The sequence below is a fragment of the Lactuca virosa genome, chromosome 6, assembly GCF_052849685.1.
Source record: "Lactuca virosa cultivar CGN04683 chromosome 6, Lactuca_virosa_CGN04683_v6, whole genome shotgun sequence".
Taxonomy (NCBI): domain Eukaryota; kingdom Viridiplantae; phylum Streptophyta; class Magnoliopsida; order Asterales; family Asteraceae; genus Lactuca; species Lactuca virosa.
In genome coordinates this window covers 56,273,565-56,282,593 of record NC_136431.1, presented here as the reverse complement: position 1 = coordinate 56,282,593, position 9,029 = coordinate 56,273,565, and positions in this window count along the sequence as shown.

Below are 9,029 nucleotides of genomic sequence, written 5' to 3'. Positions count from 1 at the left end.
AGGCTGTGCCTGGCTGTACCCAGCTGGCCACGACGTGGGCATCAAATGGCCACGACATGGGAGGCTCTTCAGCCTCCTATAAATAGAGACGCCCCTCTCCTTCATTCCTCACACCTTAACCCTTCATTACTCTCTCTATACTCTCTCTCTATGCCCTAAAACCCCCCTGAAAAGCCTAGGGAACCCCCCTAGCACGAGGCGGAAGCCCCGGAGTGCCCAAAGGCCCCGAGAAGAAGAGCCTTTCGGCTCGGAAACGCTGCTCCAGCGAAGCCCGATTTTGAGAAAAAACCCGCTGTAAGTGAGATACGCCTAACCTATCTTTAGTATAACTTATGTTTTAATATAGTAATGTTATTAGGAACTTATAATAAGTACTTGGGCTATTATTATGGGTTATATAAGTATTGTTTAACGCTTATATAATAGTAATAATAGTTAGACTATTAATTAGTCTCGGTGAATATTAAACTAAACCCTAGTGGTAATGATATTAGGTTTTGCCGAAGGAAATTGTTTTGAGATAACGAAGTGCTGTCCGAGTACCGAGTCACCACCTAATCAGGTGAGTGCATAGTTACTTTCATCTTACACATAGATATGAAGTATTTTCTATAAATTACGTGCTAAGTATGCATATTATCTGTATACTTGCTATCTATGCTGGATGAACGATTTTATACATGTTTTAAATGATTTAAACTGTATATATATATATATATATATATATATATATATATATATATATATATATATATATATATATATATATATATATATATATATATATATCTACGAAAATATGGTGGGTAAAACATGGGTAGATGTAATAGATGGAATATGAGTTGGATGATGAGTTGAGAGGTGTTATAGACCACGAGGTGAGTGTGAGAGGTGGACGATGTGAGAAGCCTTTCCCAAATGATGGCCCCGTCATCTAGCAGAGTATGGATGACAACCACAGACTATTCTAGACAGTCCAGTGGGACACTGGCAGGCTCGCAACCTGTAGGTGTTGTGAACGATGTGTTCACCGGTGTACTCTAAAAACCCATTGACATGTATTGCGAGTGGACTCTCGAAAACGATACTGTCAATAAACGAGATAACCCTAGCAGCTGTGCTCGAAGGACAATATTGGCAGCTGCGCCTCACATAGAATGTCACAATTCTGGCAGCTGCGCCTAAGTAATAGAACTAGCAGCTGTGCTTGACAGCTATGTCATTGACAACGATGGACTTCGTGCCGATTCCTTAGGAATGAATGAACGAGGAATAATTGATTCTTAGGGTAGATCCTTAAGAGTAAAGAAGATAATGGGGATGGGTAATTGGGTTGATTGTTTGATGTTTAAACATAATAATTATATTATTGTGGGTTGAAAACCCTATGTACTCACCAGGTTTCCCAACCTGACCCACTCAGTTTATTTGTATGACAGGTGTCGATATGAAGTTACATTACACTGAGAGATTTAAAAGAGATGTAGATCACTAGTGTAAATGAATGTAAGTTCTGTTTATGCTTATGTTTCTGTATTAACGATGACATCCCAAATGTTTTAAAATGAATAAAAATACATATCTTCGGAAATGCTTTAATAAAGTATTTATCATGTTTTTCTGGGAACAAATTCCGCAAGATTTTTATTAAAAGAAGTACTCTGATTTTTATAAAGCATAAACAAAATCGGTCTTTTCTGGCCGTGAAAATGGGGATGTCACACTGGTGGCCCTGCATGAAGCGGGATGTAGCCTGGTACGTCGAGAGATGCCTGACCTGCAGGAAGGTCAAGGCAGAGCACCAGAGGCCTCACAGAAAGACTCATCTATTAGATATCCCTATCTGGAAATGGGAAGATATTACTATGGATTTCATCACAAAGCTTCCCAGGACCGCACGGGGAGTGGATTCGATTTGGGTCATCGTGGATCGATTGACCAAGAGTGCTCATTTCATCCCGATACAGGAGAGTATCTTGGCCGAGAAGCTGGCCGATATCTACATCCGAGAGGTAGTATCTCGACACGGAGTGCCAGTTTCCGTGATTTCAGATCGATACGTACGGTTCACTTCTTGGTTTTGGAAGAAATTTCACGACAAGTTGGGTACTCGTTTGCACTTCAGCACCGCTTTTCACCCGCAGACGGATGGTCAGAGAGCGGACCATCCAAACCTTGGAGGATATGTTACGGGCATGTGTCTTAGACTTCGGTGGTAGCTGGGATACCTATCTTCCATTGGATGAGTTCTCCTACAACAACAGCTACCACGCGACTATCGATCGTCCTCCCTTCGAGATGTTGTACAGGAGGAAGTGCAGGAGCCCGATATGCTGGGGTGAGGTTGGACATCGAGTCATGAGGAGTACCGAAGTGGTACTCAAGATGACGGAGATGATCCAACAGGTTAGGAGAAGGCTTCAGACTGCTCAGAGTCGGAAGAAAAGTTATGCCGACAAGCGCCGTTCGAACCTGGAATTCTAGGTCGGGGATATGGTCCTCCTGAAGGTGTTACCTTGGAAAGGTGTCATCCGTTTCAGGAACCGGGGCAAGTTAGGCCCCAGGTACATTGGCCCTTTCAGAGTTGTAGTCCGGGTGGGCAAGGTGGCGTATAGGCTGGATCTGCCAACCGAGCTTAGCCAGATTCACAGTACCTTTCACGTCTCCCAGCCGCGGAAGTGCCTGGTAGACGACTCTGCAGTGGTGCCGCTAGAGGAAATTCAGGTGGATGACAGCCTGAATTACATCGAGCGACCGATAGCCATTCTAGATAGGAAGACGAAGGCGCTGAGAAACAAGGAGGTAGAACTGGTGAAGGTGCAGTGGCAGCACCGCAAGGGTTCGGAATGGACGTGGGAGCCGAAAGATGAGATGAAGGAGCACTACCCTGAGTTATTTTCGGCAGCAACAACGGACTTCGAGGACGAGATTTACCAGGTATTAATATTAATTATCTTATTGAATAATTGGTTGTTTTGGATTGGGCTAGGATAGTTGGGCTTCAAGAATTAGGCTGAGAAGGGTATTACGCGGGGCGTACCATGCCAGGTATGCTCAGCGTACTCAAGGGAATTGGGCGGGGAGGCCATGCACGTACGCCCATCGTACCAAAGAGTACACGCAACGTACGCGCGCAGATACTAAAACCCTAACTTTTAGGGTTTGATCCCTATATAAAGGACCTTATGCCTTTGGTCCAGCCTCCCTTTCACCCTTAGACAGCCACCACGAAAACCCTAACTCATATTTGTGTGTTCTTGTTATTTGGTAGCCACTTGAGAGCACTTTAGTGTTATTTTGGTGTTTAGAAGAGAAAGGAGTTTGAAGAAGGAGCAAGGATTCAAAGGAGGCTTGTAGATCCAGGAGATTAGCACCATTTCTGACTCATTTGAGGTATCAAGTTTCAAACTTCATCATTGCATGATTAGATTTGATTTTGGTGTGTTTTAGGTCACTTTTGGACTCCATTGTTGAGGTTGCTTGAGTCTTGATAGTTTCAGAACATAAGAGCTGTCCTTTTGGACTCTTAGAATTACTTTGAGTAATAAAAATCGGACCTTGATGGTTAAGCCACAACCATGCAAGTGTTTGATGGTCTTAAAGCTTGTTAAAGGACCAAAATCATGTTTTGACCCCCAACCATTGTCGCAACTAGGAATTTTGATGCTTTGTAACAACAACAATGATAACATTTGTGAACCAAAAATGTGAAAGCATGTATGATGCTTATTCAATAACAACAAAACTTCCATCAAACACTTTATACAAGCACTGCAAATAGTCAACAAAGAATTGGAAACCCTAGAAACCCCGGTTTAAGTCCATTTTGGATTAGGATTTTCTTATTTGAGCCTAATGGACCAATAAGCTTCCAATTTGACTATTTTGGGCTTAGAACTCCTATATGGACTCTAATTGGACCCACTTTCATTTATTTTAACATTTTGAGCCATAATGGGCCTAGAATGAAATAAAATACCCTAATGAGCCATAAAAAATCTAATTAACTTAAAAAGGCCATAAAACTCATTCCTTGACTTATTTTGGGCCGTGAACCCTCTCCAAAGACCAATTGGGCCAAAAATCATCTAATTGGGACAAAATATGGACTTAAGCACAAAAAGGCCCAATTCCTTTTCTTTCTTCTCCTTCTCTCGGCCCAACTACACAAATGGGGGGAAAAGAGTTGACTTTCCTACACGCCACCTCACAATTACACATAGGATATCCATGCAACATCTCATACTTCCAAGCACCTATCACTTCACACTCTTTCTTCTCCCCTCTCTTTTCTTCTTCGGCCGAGAACACATCACACACACTCACACTCTTCCAAATTCTCTCAAACACTCACAAGAACATCCTTATACTTTCCCTCAAAATTTCGAGAATCACAAGGGCTACAAGGAGATCTTTTCTTAATATCACAAATCTTTGGTAAGTTGTTGCTTGATCCATACTTTAACTTCTTGATTTCCTTAAAAATATTCCCTTAACTCATACAAAATTCGTGATCTTGCCTCTTAGAACACATCTAAGCCAAAAATCCTCCAAGAAGCTTGCTAGGCCGAGAATAGCATCAAACTTCTTCCATTCTTCTTCAAAACCGAACCCACAAACTCAAGGTGAGTTCATACCCCTCTCTTTTCGGTTTTCGTAAGTTTTATGGGGGAGAATACAAGTAAAATGTGTAGATCTATGTGTATGTGTATGCTATGTATGATTTTATGCATGTATGTGAGATTATATGTGTTTATGTGGTAAATATGTAACAAAAAGGGAAGAAATCACGAAATCTATGGCATAATAAGGAAAAAAAACATGATCTATGAAATATTACACTAAACAAGTCAAGAATATTACCCTCTAAGATTATGATAAACGCATTTCAACATAAAACAAATTTTTGGGCTTAAATTGTCAAATAAACAAAAGTTGGGTTAAAAATTGCCCTTCACGGTTTTCTTAAGGGTCAAAAGAGTCAAAACAGTTAAAATAAATGTTTTTATGAATACTATGCTTTTCAAAGGACTTGAAATGTAAATTGTAGCTTAATAGGCCAAATTTTGGGCCTTTCGGCTCATTAAGCCCAAAATTGCGAAAAACATGATTTTCAAGGGGCTGAAATGATAAATTCCTCAAAACAGGGGATAAAAAGTTAAACAAAACTATTTCAAGGGTTATAATGCTTTTCTTTTCCAAAAAGGATAAAAAATGTAATGTTTTTGGAATTTGGGCCAAAATTGTAAAAGTTGCAAAAAGTTTGGACTTTAACCGAAAAACACTTTTCTGGAAGGGCTGAAACTGCCAAAGAATAAGTTTTGAGCTAAAAATATCACTTGAACAAGTCTATGGGTCGAATGTGTCAAGAAAATGGTTTAAGGGCTAAAATGTCTTTTTTTTATATATAAGGGACTAAAATTGTCATTTTTATTAAAGAAAGGCGGAAAAGGTCAAACCATTATTTTGAATCAATTATTTCACTACTAAGATTTTTGAGTCAAAATACCAAAAAAAAAACTACAACTCATGAAAATGAGAAGAGGAATATATGTATAATTCCAAAAATCGTTATAAACAACCGAACGGCCTCGTGCCAATCCAAAAATATCAATCGTTCAATCAAACCTTCCAACAATTATACAATACCTAAAACAAGTAAACATTCAAAACTTTGGGCTTGAAAGCTCCAATCATGCTTGTTGGGCCTTTGTGATCCATTAACATGATTTTGGGCCCAAGGGATAATAATAATAAATGTTATTGGGCCTTCTATGACCCAATTTCATATTAAAGGGACCCTCAATGGCTTTTAAGTGCTATTGGGCCTTAGTGACCCATTAGCATTGCTAGTAAGGTCCAAGTAATCAGATGCGAAATGGGCCAACGTGTCCTTCGTATACCCAACAACCTGAAATAACTCACGAAAGTAGCAGGACTTTGTATTCCTCTTCACCTCGTTTGTTAGGCTTATGTGTAATCAAAGTAAACAAATTCAGGTCGTTAATCAATAGTAATCAATGTTGTTTGGATTAAGTGAGTAATAACGGGCGACACCTCTAAGGGTCGTTCGTAGTCTGTAGTTATAACTAGTCATTATCATGCATGGTTATAACGACTCACGAAATTAATTAATCCAATACCATCCGAGTAATCAAGGAAGAGTAATCAAAATCATTCGTTGTGGCAGTATAGCAATGTGAAAAACAATTACATTTTTATGTATTCGGAAAACAACGGGTTTTTCGAGGAAATCAACATCACTCACTTGTATTTTTCTATGACTATAATACAAAACTCCCTTTTATACACGTTTTGAAATCATTCATGCATCAACTTATGGATCTTCACACTTTGGTAAACAATTGTCTTTTCAGAAAATATCGGATTTTCTGGGTTTTCATAAACAACACAAATCATTTTTATCACAACCCTGCTTATGAACTCACCAACATGTCATATGTTGACGTTTTTCAAAATAACTTGTATTCTCAGGTAACAGGTAAGCTGAAGGGTAATACCAAGTATGTTAGGATGTTATGTTTTGAAAACTCTCAAACAATTTATGTTATGGATGTGTAATATTTAAAACAATGTACTGGATGTGAACAATATCAGTTGTAATGTATTGATGCATGGTGATGTTTATGTTATGATTCATATATATTCATTGTGACGATATTCAATTTAAGTCACGCGAGCCCTCGGACTTTTCCGCCGTCTGGTTTCGGGGGTGTGACAACCATGCATGCAAGCACATAAAGTTTGTGACTTTATGGATTAAGAGGTCTTAAAGGACCTGGATCTACATTTTGATTTTTGAACATGAAGACTTAATGGATTAAGTCACAAATGAAGTCCCAAGAAAGCTGGTCAGTACGCTGAGCGTACACCCTGGTACGTTGCACGTACTGGGTCAACTTCCCATTTGTGGTCAAGGCCAACGTACGCTGGGCGTACTTGCCAGGTACGCCTCGCGTACGCATGTAGAGTGGCTACCTTGGGCTTTTTGGGCCTTAGAGGGTTGGCCCTGGACTATTGGGCCCCGTGGCGCATTGTGGAGTATAGTTCTGGGCTTGGAAATTTGGAAGTAGAGTATTGGACCTATTGGGCCATGTTGGGCCTTTTGAAATTATTATTTGGGCTAAGGACTTTTGGACTTTTAATGGGCTCATTTTAGGAATATGGCCCAATTCAGAAAATTGGGCCATTAGTGGGCCCTTGGGGAGCCTTTGATGGGCCATGTGTGCAATGGGTATAATAAGTTAGAATTGGGCCTTAGGAATGGTTCAAATTAGGCCAGGGGGTAAAATGGTCATTTTACCCTAAGTAATATGATAGATTTTGATTGAGTGTTGTTTTGATTATGATAGTCGGGAGTCATCGGAGCAGCTGTTAGAGATTACTTTTCGGGAGATTCGACACTCAAGCTTTACGAGGTGAGTTACCTTCCAGTAGGAGTGGGTCTACAACCACAATGCCGGCCCGCTGGTAGGAGTTGTTTGATTAGATAATTGTCTGGATTGCCACTATCTGATGTGATTTATGTGCTAGGGTGCTCTGTTATATGTTTTAGTAGTAGGAGGGGGTGGAATAGCCCCCGACTACCAATTGAAAGATACCGAAGGGGTAGACAACACCCATGCATGCCTAGAAGTATGTTCATGATATGTTATTATATAGTAGTGGTAGGGGTGAAATAGTCCCCGATTACCGGTTGAAAGATACCGAAGGGGAGGTCAGCTCCCAGTTACCGGTTGAAAGATACCGAAGGGAAGTTCAGTTCCTGGTTACCGGTTGAAAGACACCGAAAGGGAGGTCAGCTCCCGGTTACTGGTTGAAAGATACCGAAGGGAAGTCCAGCTTTCGAATATGCCAGTTGGATACCGGTTGAAAGATACCGAGGGACAGGCAATATATGTTTATGGTATGTAGTATGATGAGGGAACTCACTAAGCTTTGTGCTTATAGTTTTCAGTTGTGTTTTCAGGTACCTCTTCATAGAAGGGGAAGGAACCGACATGGTAGCAGCGCATCACACACACACACAAGATTTCCGCATAATGAGATTCTTGGGATTGTACTCTGACATTATTACTATCTTATGATATGGTTTTGAGACACGTGACTATGTTTTATGAAATGATATGAATCAATGGTGTTTTTCTGTAAACTGTGTTATAATTTTCTTATTTAAAAACACAATTTTTGGTTTCGAAAATTCGGGTGTTACACAATAAACCCTGACTATCTCGAACAACTAGTGGAATATGTCCCCGAATTCGGTTAACCTTCCAGTTCTCCTTTTTCAATCCCTCTACCTGAGCCTCTTTGATCATATCCAATAATGATGAAATCACCGTCATTCTCAAGCAAACATCTCGGATCGAAGCACCAGCCGCTTTATGGCTGAGGGTATCGGCGACCACATTGGCCTTCCCGGGATGGTACAAAATCTCGCAGTCATAATCTTTTGCCACATCGACCCATCTCATCTGCCACATATTCAGATTCTGCTGATCCATCAAATACTTCAAGCTCTTGTGATAAGTGAAAATGGTGCACCAGACCCCATATAGATAGTGTCTCCAAATCTTGAGGGCAAACACCACCGCCCCCAATTCCAAGTCATGAGTGGGGTAATTCGCCTCATGAGGCTTCAACTGCCTCGAAGCATAAGCAATCACATGCCCCTCTGCATTAAAACAACTCCTAATCCCAAAATAGAAGCGTCACAATACACTAGATGGTCATCCAATCCTCGGGTAGCGCTAAAATCGGGGCCTCACATAATTTTTGTCTCAAAGTCTCGAAAGCCAACTGCTGATCTGGGCCCCACCGAAAAGTCACATTCTTCTTGGTCAACCGAGTCAAAGGTACAACGATCTTGGAGAAATCCTGAATAAATCTCCAATACTACCCTGCTAGACCCAAGAAACTCCGGATCTCGAATGCGTTCTTCGGAACCTCCCAACGCATCATCGCCTCAATTTTGGCTAGATCAACCAAAATACCCTCTTGATTAATTA